We start from the raw sequence: 27,056 nt of genomic DNA, 5'->3' as shown, positions 1-27,056 counted from the left end.
TTTTTATTTCATTAATTTCACTAGCACAGGTTCAAAGAGGAGTCAGTTTTAGATATAAGCTATCAAAAAAGCTCTGTTGTTTGTGTCTTTATAACATCAGTGTAAATAGTGTAGACATTTTTCTTACTATGAAATTAGAGTTGCAACATCAACTGTTGTCTGAGAGTATATTTAATTATGAACAAGGAAAATAGCAGAATAAGATTTTAATATTTCAGATTGTTATGGTGATATTAAAAGGCTTTAGTTTATTAATTGACATTTTTAAAACAGTTTTCAATGATGTAGATTAATTGTGCCCCTCAGGTATTTTTGTGCAAGTAAATTAGAAAGGATTGATGTTCCCACTAAACAAAGTAACTATAAGGAAAATGCAGTGATTTCTTTTATCTTGTTAATGAATATTTTGAAGAAGGTTAATTTGTGGCTAGAAATATAAGACATTCTGCAATACCTGGAAGTTAAGTAACATGTGTTATACCTATGAAAGCTACTGTTTTATAGTGATGATGTTGGGTTAAGTAACAGTAGTAGTTACTAGACAATAGAATGGCTAGTAGTAGTTCATCATGGCAATTATCTGTTGCTGTAAGAGATTTCACATATTCTTTGTTTGCTAATGATTTCTAAACAAGGCCTATAGATTTGCAATGTATCATATCACATTATTAAGGACATCCAATATACATGATGAAAAGAGTCCATTGAATAAAATAGTAAATGGATGATTATCAACTTACTAAGCTTTTTCTTTTTTTCTTTTTTTTGGTTAAAATTTATTTATTTATTTTTGGCTGTGTTGCGTCTTCGTTGCTTCATGGGCTTTCTCTAGTTGCGGCGATCGGGGGCTACTCTTCGTTGCAGTGCACGGGCTTCTCATTGCAGTGGCTTCTCTTGTTGCGGAGCACGAGCTCCAGGCACGCGGGCTCAGTAGTTGTGGCACGCGGGCTCGGTAGTTGTGGCACGCGGGCTCGGTAGTTGTGGCACGCGGGCTTAGTTGCTCCATGGCATGTGGGACCTTCCCAGACCAGGGCTCGAACCCTTGCACTGGCAGGTGGATTCGTAACCACTGCGCCACCAGGGAAGCCCCACAAGGCTTTTTCTACCACAGAGTTGTTTATCTGATGAATTTCAATGGTTTGGTATTGTGACTGTATCCCAGCTCAGCCCCCACCTCAGCCCCCAAATCTAATACCTGCCTTATAGGACATTTGAAATAATAAAATGAGATAATGTATTTAAAACATCTTTTCATTTCACTTGGAAATAAATCAACACAATCCAAGTTGATTAGAGCTCATGTTCAGGAACCATCCTATGCCTTGCATTAAGGCAAGCATTTTTTTATAGTTCCAAAGAAGTTTCTTAGCAAAAGAGAAATACAAAGAATACTACCCCTATTGTAGCTGTTTGGGGAACCTGTAAAGAATTGTGAAGAGTCTGAGGTTTTATCCTACTTGCTAGCTTACAACCTCTCCTGCCAGTTTCATGGATGCTAGCAGAAGATATGAGACTCCTGGGACAGAGACAAAGCACTTTGTTATTTACAGGAATCATAGCCAGAGTATAAGCATTTTCTTGTATGAGTTTCCAAGCTCCAAATCTCACAGGATAGGTTGCATTTCAGGAGAGGAACCTTGACTGTACGGACATAAATCTCTTACAATCAGGAAACATGCCTACCCTTGGCCCTGAAGAGAGACATTATCTTTATTGTTCTGCACAGTAAGCATGGCTGCACTTTGCTCCAGAGGGAGACAGTGTTTCTATCGTCCAGTGTTGTTATACATTTGAAGAGATATTTCAGAAGAGAAGGGCAATCAGTGCTTTACTTGCAAGACAGGCAGAAATGTAAGAGATCCATAGAGCATTGTCTTTCGACAGAACCCATGCAGATGCAGTATGAATGCCACCTATCTCACTATCCGCATCAATTCAAACCAACTAGAACCGTTTAGGACAATCACTTCAGCAACAGGTAACTATAAATGGAAACTTAACTAAGGAGTAAAAAAATAGAGGATTGAATTATGTGCATGCATCAGTACAATCATCATATAATCTTTGATTTAGAAAGCTTTAAGTCAATTTTTGATGTTTAGAGGTGAATGTTTAAGAGGATTTGGTCAACTCAGAAATAATCAGTTAGATATATTGTACTGAGTTTCCCATGCATATTTTAGGTTCTCATACATGAAGAATTAAACACAAAGAAATAAAAAGTGAGTACAAAGTTTGCAGAAAATATGCTGAGCCAATGTTATGCAGTTTCATATATCTCTAAATTTTCTTGCCTTTATTGGATTTATGTAAATTATCCTATCTAACATTTACTTGAAATTCTTGTGATTTAATTAAAAGAATGGTATTTGTGGCAGAGAATTGGAAAGCAATATTTAGCTTTAGTAGATAATTAGCCACTGATCTAAAGGTGTGATCATTTTTTCCGATTTCACACTAAAATAAAAACACTGAACAAACCAACATAACAGGAAGAGATTATTTCCATTTCATGGTAGTAAAGTTTCTAATGATTTTGTCATTTACAGAATTCTCCTATGGTTTGTGCAGACATTCAAAATGCAAAGTATTTGATGCAGTTAATTCTTGAGAATCATCTATGGCAGCATATAGCAATGTTTCACTTTTACCATCTAGAAATAGCAATAAACCAAAATAAATTCACCCCCCACCCCCTAAATAAAGCTCAAGTTAAATTGTTCCCTCTACATTAGACATCGTACTGAAACGTATCTGTTTTGCTTAGGCTTAATTTTGAATACTAAATCAATGTGATCAAGATATTTTTCTATTTCTTGATCAACAGAAACACAGAAAAAGCATACTCCGTATAAAGCCTTAATCTTTAAAGAAGCTATAAAAATATCAGCTTTAAAGAACACTTTTATTTTAATAAAGTAGTACTTATTAATATTATTTTATAATGAATACAACTGTCATGTCATACTCCTTGTCTAAAAAAGTTTTTGATTTGAATGAAGATTGATAAACATTCTTTGGATACCTATTTTCTTACTTCCTTTCTTCATATATTCATACTTTTCTTCCACTTTATTCCTTTTACATAACACTGAGCTTTTGGTTTTTTAAAAAAAGGAATTCTTACTTAATAAACAATGCATTCTACTTAAAAATAAAACCACTAATTTATAACAAGAAGAACAAGTAATTTTTCTAGTTGTTCAGTTATAATATTTTACCTATAGTACTTGTATGATCAGCATGGCTGCATTTTTTTGTACCACGGAGTTGACAAAAAAACAGTGATGAGAGAATAGGTTGTGTGGTATAATGTAATTTATACTAAAGCAGTGTGTAAAAATCATGCTAACATTTATCTATTTGATAAACTATTTTTGAAGAACTTTGAAAGCATTGAGAGTACAGGTAAAATTCACAATTTAAAATTGAGGTGGTTTCTTATCTAATGAAGATATGCACTTACAGTCCAAAAACGTAGGTTAAAATCTTGCCTTTGCCACTTCCTATGTGAAATTTTTGAAGTCTCTTAACCTTACTTTTACACAATTCATAAGTTTTACTTGTTAAATAAGGTTAATGTGTAAAAGCATTTGGTACATACCAGTTGTTTAATAAATATCTGTTAAATATAAGTTACTTCTTTTTACTTGAATCTGGGTTTTACAGAACCATAGTATCTTAAATTTGAAATGAACTTTAGTGTTCTTGTTTAACTCAATGATTCTGAGAATTCTATTTCAGTATTTGTAAAGAATGAGTAGATAGAAATTTTTTACTGGGAGAAACTATTTGTATTGAAAAATGTTACACAAAAGAAATGTAGTTTTAAAATTACAAAATGCGTTTTCTATTTTCTTCTCATTGTGACTTCTGTTTTATGATCTTCACAAATGAATTGTTATGAAACACTTTTGATACCAGTATGTTCTGTTTTCATAATAGTTCAATAATAACCAAGTGAGACCTCATTGACTTACAAATTGATTAAACATTTGTATAGTTTAAAAACAGAAAATAAATAAATAAATAAAAATAGAAATATTTTACACTAAGGCATCATCTGAGATTCACTTACAAACATGAGTTATGCCATTAATTATGCTGTTTCCTGATAATAGAATTAAGGGTCATTTTTTATTTGTATTATTATCAGATATTTGCAACATGGAAACAAATAACCCAGAAGAAAAAACAGCAACAAATTTTCCCATTGTGAAAAAGTTTGCATGAAACTACTGTCTAGTACCTGAGAATATAAAATTAGTAGATTGTGATTTCTAATCTTTCTGAGGTAATTACTTCCTCTTTTTCCAGCAAACTTCAAAATTGACTTTGTAAGTCTTTTTTCTGCCATTTGAGAGGACAGTTCATTCAGGATTATAGTTCTATCTTAATGTCATAGTATCATAATATCTTGAATTATGAGATTTAAATATATATATTTGAGCAGAAGGGACAGATTTTTCTCATATACCTCCTGTTTCCATACACGAATCAACAGACTCCCACATTATTAACATTCCCCACCAGAATGATGCATTTGCTAAAATTGGTGAACCTACATTGACACATTATAATCACACAAAATCCATAGTTTACATTAGGGTTCACTCTTGGTGTTGTGCATCCTATAGTTTTGGAAAATTAAGAGATTTTTTTAAACACTACCTTATCCATTTTTCTGCCTCTGGTCATGATTGTACATAAACCTTTGAAGATACATTGTTTTATCCTCTGTCTTCATTGAAACTTAGCCAAAAATATGTGTGTTTTGTTTTTTATTACAGTTGTCTTAGAGTATGTGAAGTGGTATCTCATGTTGTTTTAATTTGCATTTTCTAAATAACTAAGGATGTTGAGTATCTTTTCATATGTTTGTTTATCACTTGTATATCTCATTTGGAGAAATTTCTACTCAAGTTCTTTGCCCATTTTGAAATTGTTTCTGTGTCGTTGAGTTGCAAGTGTTCTTTATATATTCTGTGTAGGAGACCCTTATCAGATATATGATATGGAAATATTTTCCTTCATTCCATGAGTTGCCTTTCACTTTCTTGAGATATAATCCAACTTATCTATTTTTCTTCTGTTGGTTGTGCTTTTGGTATCATATCTAAGAAACCATCACCAAGTCAAAGGTCATAAAGATTTTCCCCGTGTTATCTTCTAAACGTTTTATGGTTTCCTTGCTTATATGTAGATCTTCTATCCATTGTACGTTAACTTTTTAAATGGTGTGAAATAGGATCCAACCTCATTCTTTTGCAGGTGGCTATCCAGCACCATTTGTTGAAGAGACTGTTCTTGTACTATTGAATGGTCTTGGCACCTTTGTTGACAGTCAGTTGACCATAGACACTTGGGTTTATTTTTGGACTCTCAATTGTATTCTATAGATCCCTGAGTTTATAATTATGCCAATATCACATTGTTTTGATTACTATGGTTTTTAATAAGTTTTGAAATCAGGAAGTGTGGACCTTTTTTTCAAGATTCTGTTGCTTTGGGGTCTCTTGCATTCCATATAAATTTTGTGAACAGCTTTACATTTTTGCAAAAGAACCACTGGGATTTTGATAGGGTTTGCATTGTGTTTCTAGACTGCCTTTGATGGTATTGCCATCTTAACAATATTAATTCTTTTAATCCATGAACATGGGATGTCTTTCCATTTATTAGGTCCTCTTTAGTTTCATTCTGCAGTATTTTGTAATTTTCACTTTCATAAGTCTTGCACCTCCTTGGTTAAATTTATTCCTAAATGATTTATTTTTTTCATGCTCTTATAAATGTAATTATTTTCTTAATTTACTTTTTGGATTATTCATTGAAGGTGTACAGAAGTAAAACTGATTTTTGTGTTTTTATCTTGTACCCTATGAGTTTCCTGACTTTGCTTATTAGCTCTAATAATTTGGGGGGATTCCTTATAATTTTCTGTATGGAGTATCATGTCATCTGCGAACAGAGATAGTTTTACATCTTCCTTTCCAATTTCATGCTTTTGATTTCTCTTTTCCAGCTTAATTACTCTAACCAGAACTTCTAGTACATTGTTAAATTACAGTGGCAAAAGTGGACAACTTTGTCTTGTTCCACATCTAAAGAAAAAGCTTTTCATTTTCACCATTAAATATGATGGTAGCTGTGGGTTTTTCATAAATGCCTTTTATCATGCTGAGGGACTTCTTTCCAGTCTTATATTTCTAAGTGTTTTTGGATGAAAAATTGTTAGATTTTGTTCAGATGCTTTTTCAGCATCAAATGAAAAAATTATGTTTTATTTTCTGCTTCATTTTATTAGTGTGGTATATAAATTACATTGATTTTTGAATGTTGAGCCAGCCTTGCATTGCTGGAATAAATCCTACATGGTCGTGATAAATAATCCTTTTAATATGCTTCTCTGGATTCAATTTACTAGTAATTTAGGAGGATTCATAAATTCCTTTTTATTGTTTTTTTTTCTTATTGATAACCAAAATCTTTTTTGTTGTCAATTTCTCTGGTTTTTGTTTCCCAGGAATTTCAAAAGAATCCTTATAAATAATCTTTCTTTTCCATGAAGTCAATTTCACATACCTTTGGATTATTTTTCATAAGAGAAATAATTATTTTCCTGGTACTACCTATTAGTTCTATTTCCAAATCTCTTTTAAATTGAGATGGCTAAAGCACAGTACAATAATCATCCAATATTTCATAATAACTATAAATGGATTATAACCTTTAAAAATTGTGAATCATTATATAAGCATAATTCATATAATATTATACATCAACTATACTTCATTTTAAAAAATAATCATCCTAGTTATTTGGTGTCAAGAGTAGTGGGAGGAATATTGTCAGTCTTTCTGATATAATCCATTAGGTTTTATATCTATATCAGTGCATAGATTTTGACAGTTGTTTTATTTGTAAATCACATGTTTTTTCTACAAGTCATGAACTAATCAGAATGTAGAACATACAAAACTTAACCCTTTGGAGGTTACTGTCAATTTGCAGGTACTAATGCATTGATTATAAAACACTTGTACATGGAAGTCAGGTACTTGAAGAATTTCTCTTTGAAAGATTTACCTCTATTTGCCTCTATCATATTTGCCTCTATTCATAGACTGTATTAAAACTATGAGTAATTGCTTTTGTTTATATTGATTCTTCAGTTTCACTTATCAATGAGGAATAGTTGAAAATTTTTCTAATTAACTTGAAATTAGAGTCTAACTTCTTCTATTAAGTCATTAATTCATTAAACATGTTTTCAAATATTATTCTGTGGCTGGTGTACATCCTCAAGTAATTTCGCATGTGATTATCCATATGAGATATAATTTTGGGTCCTTACATATGTGAACAATATATGAAAATTATCCTAGGCCTTTTTAAGAGAAAGAATCCTTCATTTTTTTGTTTTATCTTTCTGTTTTGAAAAAGAGGATCTGAACTGACTGCCGTTAATTCTGTTAAGGATAGTGGAGGACTGCAGTTGATGGGAATATTTTCAGTTGATCATCTTGTTTTCAGCCTTTTTACTGCTTGCCATTCTTTGATTCATCCAGTCTGCTTCCCAACCCTCTGAAGAATATTTTAGGGAAGATTTGTGCCTCCTCAACTTCAGTCCTCTCCAGAAATATTTTTGGCTGCAACTACCTGCACTGTGCTTTATGAATCAATACCTTTCCACCTGCCATCTAGAAATGTGTTGAAATGTCTAGTTTGCTGATGACCTACCACTTGTTCTCTTCATTTTTATGCTTTATAGCTATTAAAAATGCATTTAGTATCATAGTTTAAGTCTCTCAGAGGGGAGAAAAATAATTACATTTTCCCAGTCCATCTTCTTCAATCAAAAGTTTTCTTATAGCAATTCACTGACACATGATATTTGGGTATATGAATAGATTTTATTGAAGCTTTGGAAAATGGGAGGTCCTGCTGCTTGCAATTTATTCTTATTTTGCCATATTCTTGTTCCCAAAGGACATTTGACTGTTTTTTCTATTACTTATGCCTGCATTCTTAACTATTCACTCCTCTTTTTCCTATTCCATTGCCTAAAATTTCTTTATATTTTCATACGGATTATTTTATCTATTTTTTCTTGTCTCTTTCAGAATATATCCTCAGGATTTCATCTTCTTCTCAAGTAACTTATCCAAGTGTTTTCCTAAATCCTTTTTTTCAAAAAGAGAATTCTAGTGATACCTGTTACTTAAGTTGTTTGTTTTAACACTGTTTGATATAAACTCCAATGCTTTGCTTATACTACTATGCAAATTCTACTATATAAGACTCAGTAATATTGGCTTTAACTAGTTGTATCCAACACTGGATACTCTCTCATCTTCGACACATAAACTACTGTCTACAAAGGAAAGACCATACATGAGTTGGACATAGTAAATCCCACAACTTTGTATACTTTAGAGCTAAGGTTCTCAAAATTGAACACTCATCAGAATCACCTGAAAGACCTGCAGAATCATCTGAAGGACAGGTTTCTGGGTCACATCCCATCATTTTTGAAACAATATGTCTGTATGGAGCCCAATAATTTTCATTTCTATTAAGCTCCCAGTACTACTGATCTGGGGACTATAATATGAGAACCATTGCCTGGAGACTCACTATTCCACTGAAAAATAGTATAGCTCAAACATTGTGAATGTCAGAGATAGAAGGATTTAGAGACACCAAAATATATCAGTAGTTTTTGAAACTATTACCTTGTATAATTGTGACATTTTAATACTTTCAGTAGGTATTCAATAGCACAGAAAGATGTTTGAGGAGGACATAGCAAAAAAATTAGGTGTTTTCTGTGATTAGTAGTTTCACACTCTGGTAAAATGAGTCAAAATGCACATAAGTATTAAACTCCAGCTAATTGTTGCAAATATGGGAACTATACAAAAAAAAAAGAAATTAAAATGGACCTTATCCTCTTGTCAGCATTTGTGTTTTATATGTAAGCCCAATATTTATGAGTTTTTGTGTACTAATATGAAAGAAATATTTATTAAAGGTAGGGTTTTTAACAAAGTATGAAATGCTCCTCCTTACCTAGAAATCATGAAGTGTGTGATAATGGCTGAAATAAAATCGGAATTGCTAGTTTCCCATTTTGTAGAGCAATAACGTGAATGTTCCCTGTGGAATAGTAAAGCTACAATATGAAAGGATTTGTACTATTAAAAAGTGAAATTCCAAAGTCTCAGATTTATATTTTTTCAACAACTGAATATATCTCACGATTTAACTTTAAGGTAAGTTAGAAAGTATGAACAAATGTCTACTTTCTGAGAAGATATATGAATTTATGAAAAACTGCTTTATGAATGTACAGAGACTTCAGGTATTCTTTAGGGTGTGTGTGTGTGTGTGTGTGTGTGTGTGTGTGTGTGAGATGTAGTCAATGCAGAACATTTTCCAAGACATTATTAACACTATAAAGGATGCATTAGAAAGGCTGCCTTCCAATCTTTTACAATTTTATCGGATGAGCTTTGTTTTTGGTTGATTACTTCCAGTGTGATAATAAAATGAAACTCATGCACTTTGTTCAGTTTAATTACCTTTTGTAAAAAAATCATTTAACATTATATTGTCAGTATTTTTCCATGCCATCAAACATGCTTCTGAAACATGATTTTTAAATCTTCAAATAGCATTACACCATATAGATGTGGCATAAATTGAGCATGTCTCTCTATTGTTGGGAATTACCTTAAAATTGTTTCCTGAGAGTGGAAGTGCTGAGTTAGTGTATAAATACATTCATGACTTAATAAATTTTTTGCAAAAAGAATGCAGCAACTGATACACCTACGTGCAGTGAAGATGCATGTTTTACAGCACCCTTGTAAATAAATACTGCATTTTATCATTTTTATTTTTGCCAATTTGGTAGGTAAAATCGTGTGTCAGTATAGTTTTAATATGCACTTTTGTAACTTTGTGTGTAATAGATGGTTTCTAATATGCTTTAATCTAAGTATCTTCTTCATTTTAAAATACAGCTATATTTTAGTGAGTATAATATATTATATAAATGCAGGACAAGAATTACTAAGATTATGGAAAGATTACTTTTATACTATTTTTCTATTTTAAATCTGTAATTCTAAGGTAAATATATGTATGATTTCTATAGCTGATTTTAGAATATAAGAATTACAGATTTTTTTTCCCTTTTTTTTTTCCTTTTTTCCCCTCTACTTTTTATGTATAAGAAAGTTTTATTTAAACTCATTTATCACATCCAGAATTAGGGTATAGCCTTATGGTGAAGAAAAACTACAGCTCATATGTGGTCCAAAGGGTGATATATGAAAGATATATTGCCTAGAGTTAACACTTTTAATTTTTTAGGTAATAAAAAACATTATAGGGGCTTCCCTGGTGGCACAGTGGTTGGGAGTCCGCCTGCCGATGCAGGGGACACAGGTTCGTGCCCCGGTCCGGGAAGATCCACATGTCACAGAGCGGCTGGGCCTGTGAGCCATGGCCGCTGAGCCTGCGCGTCCAGAGCCTGTGCTCCGCAACAGGAGAGGCCGCAACAGTGAGAGGCCCGCGTACCACACACACACACACACACACACACACACACACACACACAATATATATATATATAGACTATATGAGCATGTTATTTTCTTTGACAGTTACCCAAATCAAAATAATTTCTTTTGCAAATTGAACTATGATTAATTAATAAAACCTTTAAGAACACAAAGGGAGCTATCACAAGAGAATGAAACCTACTGGATTTAACCTTCAGATTTATTCTGTCACTTATTCTAGGTGTATATGAATCAGCTGGAAAGTAAATGACTTTACTTTCTAATCTGGAACTGATATGAGATTTTATATATACATATAAATACGTTTTCCAGGAAGGAACACATTCATTCCAAACAACCCATTACTAAACATGCTGTGTGGGTGTTTGTGTGTGGCAGGGGGAGGACGTGTGAGTTTGATATGCCTTTTCTCAGATAACAATATCAGTCCTGTGAGCACGTGACATATGAGAGGACCACTGGAAAGATCTGGAGATATCATTGTTATATAGTTAGACAAAGAAAATAGTGGTGTGTGTGAAAGAGGGATGGGATTTGTGGAGTAACTTAAATACTTTGGATGGTCTCAATTAAATAAAACTAATTTTTGAATTAATAATTATTGAATATCTATCTAAATATTAGGCACAAATTTAAAAATGAAAATAGAGCATAACATTTTAGCAAAATGATTACTGAATGAGAAGGTAAAATAGGCTTTACTACTTCAGAAGTGACTGAATTTTAGTTTATGATTGGCTCTTTTCCAGCGGGAGAATTGACAGAGTTCTGATAGGGAGCTAAATGTGACTGTGCTGAGATAAGAAATTGGAAAAAATAGAAAAAGTAATTGCTTTAGCAATGATGTAGTTTGGAAGTGATGGATTCTTTCAGGTAGAATTGGTAACCTTTCTGTCCCTGGCACACTCTTCTGAGCACTCTACTGAGGTCAAATATCTCTGTCTAGGGAGGTGGAAACTGTTCAGAAACCTGCTAGCATCCAAAATATTGCAGCTGAACTAATTAATGTTAGTGTAGTTGTGCACTAAGGCTTGTTATTCTTTGTGTCCGTGAGCATGAAGTGAAGAGGAACTATCTCCTAAAGGTTTTTCTATCTGATACTCTTCAGGATCTAATGAGATCAGTCAACTTCAGATAAACATCCTAATGCTGAACCTACAACTGGCCGTCTCCCTCCACTAACCCATTTGTCTTGAGCTGTTCTCACAGTGGGAATGGCGATGTATGTTTAGGGCAAAAGAAATGCCTATTTTTGTATGACGATTTGAGAAAGGAAAGACAAGTCAATAAAGATGTAGCAGAGGTTGGCTTTTGGATTTGTTCTCTTTTGCTCTGACCAGCTGCACATGTTTGGGAAACTAATCATTTATTTTGAAAGACTTATTCTGCATCGCACCTTCTACTGAGTTTTCTGAAAAAGCAAAAAAGTGTTTTGTCCTCTGGCATTCACACACCAGGTGGTCTAATTTTTGACTGTTGGCTCACAATAGGTATTTGGAGGTTTTCTCCCTGACCTGAATCGATTCTCCAACTGACAGAGCAAAGTAAATCTTGGACAAAAACAACAAAGAATATGTTTCCACTAGCAAGGTCAGTGTAAATTATGGAGGATTTATGTACTAAGGTGATATATTAGAATCCTATGAGTGCTTTTGTTTGAAGAGAAATATCAAAATATCAAGGCATGTTGACTTAGATACGTGATTCTTTTCAGTCCAGTTTTGATAATTAGTATTTCTTCACTCTCCTGGTGCTTCATGAGTTGCACAACTGGAACATGGGCAGTTTTCCTGCTTCAGTCCCCGAAGAAACAGGGTTAGTCGCAGATAATTTTTCCTAGCATGCTTCCTGTGAAAGTGGCACCAAGCAAGCATGGCAGTAAAATATGTTTGTCTTCCTAATCATTGGCCTCAAAAGTTGGTCCTTGATTTTGGTTCTCATTTCCTCTGTTTATATAAACCTTTGATAATTAAGTTTTATAATTTTGACATCATTTGAAGTAATGTATACTAGTAAAACATTGCCTTCTGGGTAAATTATACTGTTTTTCTTTTCTTTTTCTAAACTCTGGTACCTAATTGTATTTCAATTAAGGAATGCCCCCATTCTACTGTTTTGAGAATTACTTGGCAAATCCATATTCAGTTATTTAAACTGATCATGTTTTTATAGATTTTGTTCCTATTCACTTGGAATTTTTTCATTTCCTAGTATAAAAACCTAAGTATTTTTCTCTATTCTTCTAAAATGAACTGTTTTACTGTTTAAACCGTTTTCTCTGGATGCTCCCTCATTTTCTTACCTCTTTTTGCAGATAAAAACTAGAACCGCATTATTAGAGGTATATATATTCTATGGATTTTACCATTATGGAGATAGGTTAATGTTTTCCAATGTTTTCGGTACTCTTTTGATTATTCCCATGGTTTTCATCACTGGAACAGAATTATTACTAAGTTTTTAAACTGTTAGATATCTAAGCTCACCAAATGAAAGGAAATTTACAGCTATAGATTTTATGGTGTGCCTTGTAAAATACTTCTCCAAAAAATAGAAACAGAAAAATGTGTTTTATCTTTTAAATATATAGTGTATTTGCATATTCATATTTTAAAAAGCATGAAGCCCAGTGATTTGTTTTCTACCTACCACTGCAGCCAAATCATCCACTTCTTTTTGTAGAGATAGGCAAGCAAATCCTAATCTCCTATCCCTTTTATTCAAATTGACTCATACTACACATACTATATTGCACTTTGCTTCAAGTACTTAGTGTGTTTTGGATAACATTCTTCCTTTATTCTTGAAGAGTTCCATAGTCTCTTTATGGCTGCATACTATTCCATTGTATGGGTAATTTATTTAACCTTCGCACTATTGATAGACAAATAAGATTTACCCAGTCTTCTTCTACTGAAAACAGTGATTAAGTGAAATGTTGTGTGCATATGTCCTTTCACGTATGTTCAACAAAGTAGAGGATAAACTTTTAAAAGTGGGATTCCTGGATCAAGGGTAAATGCATTCATATCATTGATCTATTGACAAATTGCCCTCCAGAGGGGTCGTACCAATGTGTACTTAACCGAGCAATCTTTGACAACACTTGTTTTCCTACATATTCATTAAGAACAACAAATGTTTAGATCTTTATCAACCCGGTAAGTGAAAATGTTTCTGTTTTAAATGGTGCTGAGCATCTATGTATTGTATTTTCTATGAACAATTCATGTTCTTTACTCATATATTTCATTGTGTTCCTTTTCTTGTGATTTGTAAACAAACTTTCTTCACTAGGAAGAGTAGATCTCTATGAGTTACAAATATCTGATCGTATGTGATCTTTCCCTTTATCTTTATTATGAGGAGTTTTACCATTCAAGAATTTTTAAAAATTTATTTTGTTTGACATTTTGTGTTATACTTACAAGGCTTAACGTATTCCAAAAATAATTATCAATTTTGCTAATTCTGTTCAATTTTTCACTTTAAGATTTTTTATTTTTAACATTTAAATATTTTATCAATTTGGAATTTGTTCATATAAACTGTGAATGACAGATAGTATTTGTCTTTATTTCCAGATGACAATGAAAGTGTTCCAGCATAATTTATTGAATACGCTAACTTTTCCTTAACTTTATCATTTATTAAATTCCCAAAGGTTATCTGGAGTTTCTGTAATTTTCCATCATAAACTTGAAATTAGTTTGTTTACCTCAAAAAATAAGAATGCTATTGACATTAAAATTGCATCAAATTTATATAGATTTAGGGAAATTTCATATCTTTATAAACTTGATTGTTCAAACCCAAGAAGAGGGTACACCTTGCCATTTATTAGTCTTCTTCTGAGCATTTCAACTTTCTCTAGTATAGATATTGAAATTTTCTTGTATATTTTTAGGTATTTTATTTATGACAAATAAAATGTTTGTGATGGTTGCTGGCATTGCTATTGTAATTGTTTTGTCATATATATATATATATATATATATATATATATATACTGCTTGTTTTTCATATTCTGTGAAAATTATAGTTTGATAATTTTGATAAATCTTGTACCATTCAACCCTACTGATTTGCTAATTGTCTAGAGTAGGTTTTCAGTGAATCTTTTGTGATTTCCAGGTTTTTGAACACATCATTTATGAATAATCCTGTTATCTCCTACTTACCAATTTTCACATCTCTAATTTTGGTTTCTAACTGGCCAGTGCCTTTAGATGAAAATGGATTGCTAGTGGTTAGAGTACTTATTTCTTCCTGTTTTGAGGAGGAATGTTTCTCTTTCCCCACTAAGCATAATGTTGACTTTTAGGTTGAGACAGATATATTTTCCTGTGTTGATAATATATCCATCTAATTTTATTTTATTTATAAATTTAATCCAGAAGGATGGTAATTTTTGGTAGATGCCTTTACAATCTGAAGAGATGGCCATATTTGTTTGTTTGTTTTATATGATGATGAGTTTTAGCAAGCAGTCTTCTACTACAAAACTGTCCTTGCCTATTTGGAATAAACCCCATTTGTTCATCTATTTAATGAGTTACTGATTTATGTTTGTCAATATTTGATTTGGGATTTTTGAATAATACTCATAATTTAGAATCCTTATTATTTATCTTTATGTGCATTCTTTATCAGTTGATGGTATCAATGTTGTGCCTGTTTAATAAAATTAACTTTGGTGAATAAAAAGAAATTAAAGATATTAAAATGTAACATTTTCATAAGTAGTTGAATTGTCATTAAATGATCTCTTTATTAAATTTTTAGTGAATTCCCATATGGAATTTTCTGGACCTGATCAATTACTGTTGTTATTGTTATTGTAGTTTTGAGGGTGGGGGAGAAAATCTCAAAGTTTTCTGTTTCTTCACTGGTAATTAGTGCTTAGAATTTTCTGTATATCCTAATGTTTGTTCTGTTTTTCTAGAAATATCTTGTTTCTCCTAAGTTTTCAAATGTATTTTCATGAATTTGAACAAAACATATTTTACTATTTTTATAATTTTCTTTGTATGTGCTTACTTCCTCATTACTATTTCTTTTCTTTGAACTGAGATAGAATTGATATATAACATTATATTAGTTTCAGGTGTACAACAATATGATTCAATATTTTTATATATTGTGAAATGATCACCACAATAAGATTAGTTAACCTCCATCACTACATGTAGTTACACTATTTTTCTTCTTAAAATTCTCATTACTATTTCTTATTTTGTTTATTTGTGCTTTCTCTGTATTTTTATTAAGTTAGCTGTCAGTATTTTAGAATTTTATGGGGTTTTGTTTTTAAAAATTAGCTTCAAATTTATTCTGCTAGTTTTCTGATTTCTAATTTATCAATGTGCTTTATCTTTACTAATTCATTTATTTTATGTATATTTGTCATGTTTTCATTTTGAATGGACAACCTAATTTCCTTATTTTTATTTTTCTTATTAATATACATAAAATTTTGGTTTATCTCTAAGCACTGCTTTAGCTATACCCTAGAGGTTCTGAGATGTGATGTTTAGATTGCTGTTATCATTGTTATTTATCAAAAAGTCTGCAGCATTTAATTTCCTCTTTGAAGACTTCCCTTAGAGTATTTCTTTCTTTTTTTTAAAATTTATTTTATTGAAGTGTAATTGATCTACTGTATAGTGTTAATTTCTGCTGTATAGCAAAGTGATTCAGTTATACATATGTATAAATTCTTATTCTTTTCCATTATGGTTTATCACAGGATATTGAATAGAGTTCCCTGTGCTATACAGTAGAACCTTGTTGTTTATCCATTCTATATATAATAGGTTGTATCTGCTAATCCCAAACTCCTAATCCATCCCTACCCACCCCACCCCCTTGGCAACCACACTTCTGTTCTCTTAGAGTATTTCTTAATACCCAGGTTGTAGGAGCTCTTTGTTTTCCAGTTCTGTCAATTTCCAATTGTACTGAATTGTGCTTAGGTAATTTAAAAAAATAGTAATTTATTGGAGTTTTTTATAGCCTAATATATGGCCTTTTTTGTGATTATTTCAGGGAACCTTGAGAAGAAAACTTTTTATATATGTCCTATAATTATAATTTTATTTTAATTTATATTCCTATTTTTATATTCTTTATATTCTCATTTACTTAAGTATATGCAGTGACTTATATTATACATACTTACTTTTATCAATTTCATCTGTTACGTACTTCTTCTTCTATGTACTTCTTCATTTATTGGTGACAATATATCATAATTATTATTCTATATTCTTCTTGAATCTTCTGAAATTTATGCTATTAGAGTTCTATTATGTCTTACACATTTTTACATTAAAACTGTATTTTTGCTTCATTTAATACCGTTCGTTATAAACTGAAAATTATTTGCAACTGATATTATAATTCCTTTCTTTCCTATTTACCTTTGCCCATTCTTTTAATAGTTCTTTTTTGCTATTTACTTTTTATATATCATAGACTTTAGTTTTACTTTGTGATCCCATTTAAAGTTTTTGCTTTAATAGGTAAATTACCAATTTACATTTATTTAGGGGGCAGATATGCTTCTGGAAATGCCATATTATTGATTTAAAAATTATTCCTTAGGCTTGTGATCTTAGGATTTTCAGGAGAATTAATATACCTTTCTCAATTACATTATTCTACTTTGTTAAACATGTTCAGAAATTACAATCCAAACACGAATGATTTTAGATTATTACACTAACTCACATTGTTTATGCATAAACATATTATACTGTATTCGTGCTTCTTGACTCTGTAATCATCTCTTTTTTCTGCTTCTGCAAGAAAGTTCCATAGTCTTGTACAATTTTATTAAGCTGTGATTGGTACATTTTTGAAGAAAGTTGTGGATAATTATGAAATCAGTGATGGCAAAGACTAGCTAAGCATAACTCGGTGTCATACTCTGTGTATAGTACAATCTTCGAACAAACCAAGCAGGATTCTCTCTCTCTCTCCCCTGCCCATTTTGGACTCCTCGTGTTTTGGGCTGTTGTTGCCATTGTGTTTTATTTTCTAATTCAGTAAATCCTGCACTTGAGTGTATTCATTTTCTAAGACTGCTGTAATGGAGTACCACACATTGGGTTGCTTGAAACAACAAAAATTGATTGTCTTATAGTTCTGGAGGCTAAAAGTAAAAAATCAAGATGTAAGCAGGGCTATGCTCCCTCTGAAACACGTTGGAGAGAATTCTTTCCTCTTCCTAGTTTCTGGTGGTAGTTATCAATCCTTAAGCTTTCAGCTGTCTCACTCCAATTCCCTACCAGTCATATTGGATCCTTAAGAAAATCATATGGTAAGAGTATGTTTTGTTTTGAGGAGACTACCAAACTGTCTTCCAATGTGGCTATACTATTTTGCATTCCCACCAACAATGAATGAGTGTTCCTCTTGCTCTGCATCCTCGCCAGCATTTATTGTTGTCAGTGTTATGAATTTGGCTGTTCTAATAGATGTGTCATGATAGCTCGTTGTTTTAGTTTGCATTTCTCTGATGGCATATGATCTCATGTGCTTATTTACTGTTTGTATAACTTCTTTGCTGAGGTGTCCGTTAAGGTCTTTCACTCATTTTTGAGTCAGGTTGTTTATTTTCTTATTGTTGAGTTTTAATCATTCATTGTGTATTTTGGATACAAGTCCTTTATCAGATGTGTCTTTTGCAAATATTTTCTCCCATACTGCAGCTTTTCTACTCATTTGCTTGACAATGTCTTTCTTGAAGCTGAAATTTTAAATTTTAATTAAATCCAGTTTATCAATTATTTCTTTCATGTATCATGACTTTGGTGTTGTACGTTTGAAAGTCATTGCTATAGCCAAGGTCATCTAGTTTCTTTTTTTTATGTTTTCTTCCAGGAATTTATAGTTTTGCATTTTACATTTAGGTCTGTGATCCATTTTGAGTTAATTTTTGTGAAGGGTGTTAAGTCTTTGTGTAGATTTATTATTTCTTTTCTGCATGGGTATGTCCAGTAGATTCAGCACCATTTATTGAAAAAACAGTCATTGCTGTATTGTACTGCATCTGTTCCTTTGTCAAAGATCAGTTGATTGTATTCATGTGAGTCTTTTTCTGGGCTCTCTATTCTGTTACATTGATCAATTTTCTATTTTTTCACCAATACCACACTGTCTTGATTTGTGTAGCTTTATAGTATATCTTGAAGTGTGTAGCATCAGTCCTCCAACTTTGTCCTTGTCCTTCAATATTGTGTTGGCCATTCTGGATCTTTTGTCTCTCCATATACACTTTAGGATCAGTTTGTTTATGGTCATAAAATAACTTCTTGGAGTTTTGATTGGGATTGCATTAAAACTTGAGATAAAAGTGGGAGAAACTGACGTCTGGACAATATCGAGTCTCTCTGTCCATGAACATGGAGTATCTCCATTTATTTAGTTTTTATCAGATTTTCATCAGATTTTTATAGTTCTTCTCATATAGATGTACATATTTTGTTAGATATGTATAAGTATTTCATTTGGCGGGTGCTAATTTTAATGGTATTGTATTATTAATTTCAAATTCCACTTGTTCATTGTGGGTATATAAGAACATGATTGATTTCTACATAATAATCTTTTACTCTGCAATATTGCTATAATCACTTATAATTCCAGAAGTTTCTTTGGTTCATTCTTTGTGATTTTCTATATGTATGATCATGTCATCTGCAAACAAAGAGTTTTATTTCTTCCTTCCCAATCTATATACCTTTCATTTTCTTTTCCTGTCCTATTGCATTAGCTAGAACTTTCAATACACTGTTGAAAATGACTGGTGAAAGAGGACATCCTTGCCTTGTACCTGGTCGTAGTGGGAGAGCTTCAAGTTTTGCACCATTAAGTTTGATGTTAACTGTAGGGTTTTGTAGATAACCTTTATCAAGTTGAAGAAGTTCCCCTTTATTCCTAGTTTACTGAGAGTTTTTATCATGAATGAGTGATGGATTTTGTCAAATGCTTTTTTCTGTATCTACTGATATTGATCATGCCACTTTTTTTCTTTTTTAGCCTAATGATGTCTTGAATTGTGTTAATTGAATATTGAGTCAGCCTTACATAACTGGCATAAATCATACTTGATCATAGGTATAATTCTTTTTATACATTTTTAGATTCAATTTACTAATACTTTGTTGAGGATTTCTGCATCTATGTTCATTAGAAATACCGGTCTGTAGTTTTCTTGTAATGACTTTGTCTAGATTTGGTATTAGGATAATTCTGGCCTCACAGAATGAGTTTGGAAGCATTCCCTCTGCTTCTATCCTCTGAAAGAGATGGTAGAGCATTGATATAAATTCTTCCTTAATTGTTTGGTAGAATTCACCAGTGAACCCATCTAGGCCTGGTGCTGTTTTGGAGGTTATTAATTACTGATTCAATTTCTTTAATAGCTACAGCCCTATTCAGATTGTCTCTTTCTTCTTGTGTAAGTTTTGGCAAATTTTATCTTTCAAGGAATTGAACCATTATCTAGTTATCCAATTTGTTGGCATAGAGTTGACGTAGTAGCTTGATATAGTATTCCTTTTTTATCCTTTTAACATCTATGGACTCTATAGTGATAGTTCTCCCTGCTTCCATTTTTGACATCAGTCATATTTGTCCCTCTTTCATTTTTATTAGTTATCATATCTAGAGGTAGCACTTTTATTGATCTTTTCAAAGAACCAGCTTTTGGTTTTGTTGATTCTTTTCAACTGATTTCCTGTTTTAAATTTCACTGAGTTCTACTGTAAGTCTTATTATTTTTCTCCTGCTTACTTTGGATTTAATTTGCTCTCTTCTTCTACTTTCCTAAGGTGGAAACTTAAATTATTGATTTCAGATCTTCTTTTCTAACATACAATCAATGTTGTATATTTCCCTCTAAGTAATGCTTTTTTTTTCCCCACAAATTTTGAAAAGTTGTGTTTTTATTTTCATTTAGTTCAAAATATCTTAAAATTTCTCTTGAAATTTCTTCTTTGACCCATGTGGTATGTAGAGGTATGTCATTTAATTCCCATGTATTTTGAGGTTTTCCAGTTTTCTCTCTGTTATTGGTTTGTAGTTTAATGTCATTGTATTCTGAGAGAAGACATTGTATGATTTTTTTTATAAATTTACTGAAATATGCTTTATGGCTCAGAATGTGATCTTTCTTGGAGTATTTCCATATGAATTTGAAAAGAATGAATATTTTGCTATTGGTGGATGAAGTAGTCCAAGGAGGTGAATTATAGCCAGTTAATTGATGGTGTTGTTGAGTTCAACTTTGACCTTACTGATTTTCTGACTTATAGATTTTATTTCTGAGGGAGGGGTGATGAAGTCTCCAGTTTTGATAGTGGATTCGTCTATTCCTCCATGCAATTCTTAGTTTTTTCTTCACAAAGTTTCACACTCTATTGTTAGATTTATGCATGTTAAGGATTGTTATGTCTTCTTGAACTGTTGTCCACTTTATCATTATGAATGCCTGTCTTTATCCCTTACAAATTTCCTTGCTTTGAAGTTGGCTCTGTATAAAATGAATATAGCTATTTGTGCTTTCTTTTGATTAGTGTTACCATTTAACTCTTCATCTATATGTATTTTTGTATTTTAATTGTGTTACTTGTAGACAGTGTAGAGTTGGGTTTGGTTTTTAAATCCACTCTTGGCATACCTATCTTTTAATTGATGCTTTTAGACCATTGATGTTTAAAGTAACTATTGATATAGTTGGGATTAATATCAACTACATTCATTACTGTTTTCTGTTTGTACCCTTTTTCTTTGTTATTTTTGTCTCCACACTTTTTCTACCATTTGTGGTTTTAACTATTTCATATGATTCCATTTTTGCTCCTTGCTTATCAGCATGTCATTATGTTTATTTTTTACATTTTTTAGTGGTTGCCTTAGAGTTTGCAGTATACATTTACAGCTAATCCAAGTCCACTTTTAAGTAACACTATTCCACCTTACAGTAATGGAAATATCTTACAATAACCAAATAATCCTAATTTCTCCCTTCTGTCTCTTGTATCATTACTGTTATTCATTTTTACATACATATACACACATGTGTGCATTTCTATTAATACATTGTTGCTATTATTTTGAACAAAGTATTATCTGTTAAATCAATTAAGAATAAGAAAAGTAAACGGTTTTCATTTTACCTTCACTTAGTCCTTCTTCACTGTTCTTTCTTTCTTTATGTAGATCCAACTTTCTGACCTATTTCATTTTCCTTTTCTGTTAAGATCTTCTTTTAACATCTTTTGCATGGCAGGTCTATAGGCAACACATTTCCTAGATTTTTGTTTGTCTAACAAGGCTTTATTTCTCCTTTATTTTTGAAGGATAATTTCTCAGGGTAGAAATTCCATGTCTGTTTTTTCTCTCAGCACTTTAAATATTTTACTCCCCTCTTTTCTTCTCATTTGTAAGATTTCTGAGGAAAGTTGTATATAATTCTTATCTTTTTGCCTCTATAGGTGGGGTATTTTCTCCTCTGGCTTCTTTCAAGTTTTTTCTTTATCTCTGATTTTTCTACAGTTTGAAAATGATATGCCTAGGTGTAGTGTGTTTGACATGTATCCTTTCTGTAGTCCTGGATCTGAGTTTCCTGGATCTCTGGTATTCTGTTCTTTTGTTTCCCCCCTCCGCACCCCACCTTTTTCAGTTTTTGTTCTCTTTACTTGTGGTTTTTGAGGATTCTATTGATATATCCTCAAGTTCAGACAGTTTTTTTCAGCCATGTCAAATCTACTAAAAAGCCCATCAAAGGCATTCTTCATTTCTGTTATAGTTTTTTTTTTTTTCCTCTACCATTTCACTTTGGTTCTTTCGTAGGTTTTCCATTTCTTTGCTTATATTGCCCATGTATTCTTGCATGTTGCCTACTTTATCCATTAGACCCCTTAGCATATTGGTCATAGTAGTTTTAAAACCCAGTTTAACAGTTCCAGCATCCTTGGTGCTGATGCCTGCTTTGTCTCTTCAGATTGTGTTTTATGCCTTTCTTTATATCTTGTCGTTTTTTTCCTGATAGTCAAACATGATGCACTACATTGAAGGTACCTGGTTCTTGTTTCACAAAGGCTTTTATTTGACCTTAGTCCCCCCCAAAAGATGTTAAAAAAAATGTATTATTGCTCCACAGTTTCAAAAGTGAAAAAAAAAAAGTATGCATGTATACAAATGCTAAGGTGCCTACACAAACATGATAATGACACTCTAAAGTATTATATTACATGGAGTTGTTTTTAGTACAAAATTGCAAATTATTTTTATTTATATATACAATAAATGTTTATTAATCACTCAATATGCACCAATTAATTTATTCTAGGCACTTCTAGCATACAGAAAATAAAATAGTCAGAATTGCTATTCATAAGACATTTACATTCTAGTGATTTACTGTAATTTTTTTCAAGTTTTTATGCAAATAAAAGATATTATATTTGTAATGTTAATTTAATATGTAAATAATTTGTCTAAATTTAAACTATTTCTGAATACGTAATATATATGGAAGTAGACTAGTAGCTTCACAAGCTCAAGAACTTCATATCATCACATTCAAACCAAGTTGGTTCAAACCAACCTGGAGCACCACTGGAGGAGCAGTGCAGTGTTTGGGAACTGGCTCTGCTACTTGTCTGTTTGGCAAGTTATTTCAACTTCTTACAACCTCAGTTTTCTATATGTAAAACGTACATAATAGTAGAATCTACTTCACAATGTAATGTGAATTATTTATTCTATTTAAAACATAGAGAACAGTGCCTGGCATGTGGTAAGCACTATGTGTATGCTTGTTATAACCATTCTATGTGTGGGGACAGAACTGCACACCAGACTCTGGGCCAATGGTTATTTAGCTTGCTTTGAAAATTGTGTCGATAGAAAGGCATGGCACTTGTTAATGACATAATACTAAATGGATTAGGAGAGTTTAGAAAAGACATTAGCATATCCTGGGTATAGCTTGTGTGTATGGGTTTTATACATATATAGTCTGTGTTCTCTTTGGAGTGAAATGGGATGGGGCATATATCCTCCTTTATGACTGTTTGGTTTCTCAATTTCTCTCAACTCTCAACTTATTACCATGCCACCTACCTCATCTTGGCTTTGGCAAAGGCAGTTTCAAAGAGGGAAGCTGAACAACCACAATATTTAATGACTAACAGTTATTCCTACTCCATTTGGACATACAAATGGCACATATAATTTGTGCTTCTCTGCATTCATAAGAAAGATCAGAACTATGGATAGAAATTTTTTGTTAAGCCATTCACGAAGCAGAAAATATTGCCAAATATTTAACTTTCATAGTAGGTTTTACTGGTGGCATCACAATTCCAATTTTTTAAATCAGTGAAATTGTACATAGTAATTACAATGTAATGTAGACAAATGTATTGGTGATGATAATGGATTTTATTTTCTTATAATGCTTGACTAATTAAACATTATTAGAGACATTTTTTAGACATACTTCATGACAGAAATTTATTTTCTATAACGTTGAAATTAAATTTCTTTTAAGAAAATTGTTTCTTTAACCTCTTTATTGATATAAAACTTGCATAATACAAAATTCACTTGTTTGAAGTACATAATTTAATGGTTTTACTAGATTCCCACCGGTGTGCAATCATTGCCACATTCTAATTTTAGACCACCCTCATCACCCCCAAAAGAAACTCCATGATCATTAACAGTCACTCTTTATCTTCCCCTACATCAGTACCCCAGCCTCGGACAGCAACTAGTCTACTTTCTGTCTATATAGATTTTCCTATGATGCATTTTTCATATAAATGGAATCATACAATATGTGGTCTTTTTGGCTGCCTTTTTTAACTTAGCATTAGAAGAAACTTCTGGGATTAAAAAAACGTTTGTTCTTATAAAGGAAAAACATGTTCTTAAATATATATATATTATATGTATTGTATATAATATATATGTATGTATATATATATATTCAATCAAATGCCATTATCTGAAGAAAACAATTATTTTTTATTGTTTGTCCATATCATATTTTGATCCTTTTCCATGTGTTAAAAGTATAAAGCTATATTGGCTATAAAAACAGTTTTTTATTACACTGAACGCTTGATTATTCAGACTAATTGCGGGCAAAGGTAGCATAGCTAATATACATTTACCTTTGGAATGTACTTTGTGTGTTTTCAACAGCGTGTTTGCTTGAATAACAGTGTTCACTGGAGTAATATCAAAATTACTTAGAATTCCCCTAGAATATGCCAACTAGAAGCAGATAGAGATGGATGTGAAGTGTCATGTCAAGCAGAAGTCAGCTTGAGATTAAAGCCTCATTATCATCCACAGTGTGATTATTCCAACTATAGATAAATAATTTTGACTGCATGTTGTATAACTACTTTATTAGACGTAGAAAAACACAGACAGTAACACCAACTTGGATGGAAATTTTAATCTTGAATTAGTGATAAATAATGATTTTTATGGTGATTTTGTAATTACGAGAATGTTCTTTTTGGGATCTGTGTTATATAATGAGGTCTTTGTGGAAATACAATAAAATTAATTCTCCAGATGGAATTAATAATAGTAATGATGATGATGATAATAATAATGATATAGCTAACATTTACTGAGTACTTACATGTCCCAGGCACTGCTCTAAGGGATTTATATACATTCATTAATATATTGCTCACCACAACACTATGAGGCTCAAAGAGGAGAAAGTGTATTGCCTATGGAACCCCACAGGCATTGGTAGCTGTACCATTTTTCTTATTTTAATTCTATACTTTGGCTTTCAGTGTGTTTTTGACATAGGAAGATTGAATTATTAACAATTATTTTCACCAGTGAAAAATGCTACTTTTCCTTGCGCCCGTAGAACTCTTTATTTCTTTTTGAAAGAAATATGGATTTCATGAGGAAAAGATCAGAAGAGTGGACAGTTCTATTCCAATAAAGATACTTATTGAAACATAAAATACTTTTAAAACTCTCTTAATGTAGAAAATGTAATCTCGGTCAGATATTTGTAATCCTGATTTCTATTAATCCTAGATTTTCAGAGCTAGAAAAAAATTTTTTTCTCTTAAACTTCTAGTCAAATGCTTTCATTTTCAGCAGAGTTGGGGTTGGTTTGAAATCTTTTTTTTTTAATGGCTCAGTATTGCTCAATCAAATAAAAAATGTATGACTAAGAAATATATTTGACCTTGAATAAGAATGCCATGGAGTGCAAAGATGTGGTGGCAGCTGAGATTCCACTAACCCACAAAGTTATGGATCACCTAACACAAATTGTATGTCTGTCAGAAGATTTTCACACTTAGCAAGAAGTGCTCCCTTTCAGTCTATCCTTATTCAATTCTTGTATCACCAAAACAAAATAGAAGAATATATGTATCTTTTAATAAATATTTGATTTACTATGTATATATTAATTTAGGTAGAATACAATACATTATTTAATAATAATTCATATATTTTATGATAGCTGTGAAAATAGAACACCTGAAACTAAATTTAAGCTAACTAGTCTATACATCCACATCAAGCCTGTTTTTTTGTTTAACATGTAAGTACTGAGAGCAAATCTTTAGAATATAATATCATAATGACCTAAATTTTGAAAATTACTTGATATTGATATTATTCTCTAAAATTACTAATTAGTGAGAGACAATAGTTAGAAATAATTTTGTTGAATTCTATTGGAGCAATGGTTTAGAGCTAGCTGAAAGAATTATTTCCAAATATTTCTCTTTAACCAGAATCTGAGTTACAATTCAATAATAGACAAGGAATCATTGGTAATGAGAAAATATTTACCAATGAATACCATTTCATAATATTGCAGTGCATGTGAAATTGATAAAGTACCCATTTTATATTTATGTATTTCTTATGACATATAAGTAGCATAAAAAATTAATTAACAATTCATATATATGTATGTGTTATATGTGTGTATGTGTGACGTTTGTGTATCGGTAAAGGTTTTAAATAAGTAGCACAGAAATTATGAGTTTTAGGACATATTAGTTGCTTCACAATCAAATCCTAGATAACAGCATGGAGTCATAAGGATATGGTTAAGTAACTTGAAATTACCAGTTTTTTAAATTGATAAGGAAAAGATACATTTTAATAACATTTAGAGAAATAATAGAAACAACGAGTAAATATTTTATTAATTTGGAAAATACAAATTAAATATATAAAATATGGTTTATGAATAACATGGATAAACATTTTTATAATGTGAGTTTGTCTCTTGTCAATGAAAATATGTCTGTATCCAACAGTAACTTAAGCATGAATATGCCTACTACACTCGTGTTTAGGAATATCATATAGGGATATACTTAGGATCAATTTTCTAGTTCTCTCAGGAAAAAAAGTTATTCTCTCCCATGGAGAGAG

The 27,056-nt window shown here is 31.7% G+C and overlaps 1 protein-coding gene across 3 annotated transcripts in view; it reads left to right on the top strand.

The window, feature by feature from the left end:
- Window positions 1-27,056, top strand: part of GRID2 (glutamate ionotropic receptor delta type subunit 2) — a gene marked incomplete at both ends in the record, with an annotated part of 1,370,777 nt that overhangs the window by 544,917 nt on the left and 798,804 nt on the right. The window lies entirely within an intron of this gene.

The sequence above is a fragment of the Leucopleurus acutus genome (genome assembly GCF_964270905.1).
Source record: "Leucopleurus acutus genome assembly, chromosome: 4".
NCBI classification, from domain to species: domain Eukaryota; kingdom Metazoa; phylum Chordata; class Mammalia; order Artiodactyla; family Delphinidae; genus Leucopleurus; species Leucopleurus acutus.
Note: the sequence above shows the minus strand (reverse complement) of the source record. Positions and strands in the feature narration are given on the sequence as shown.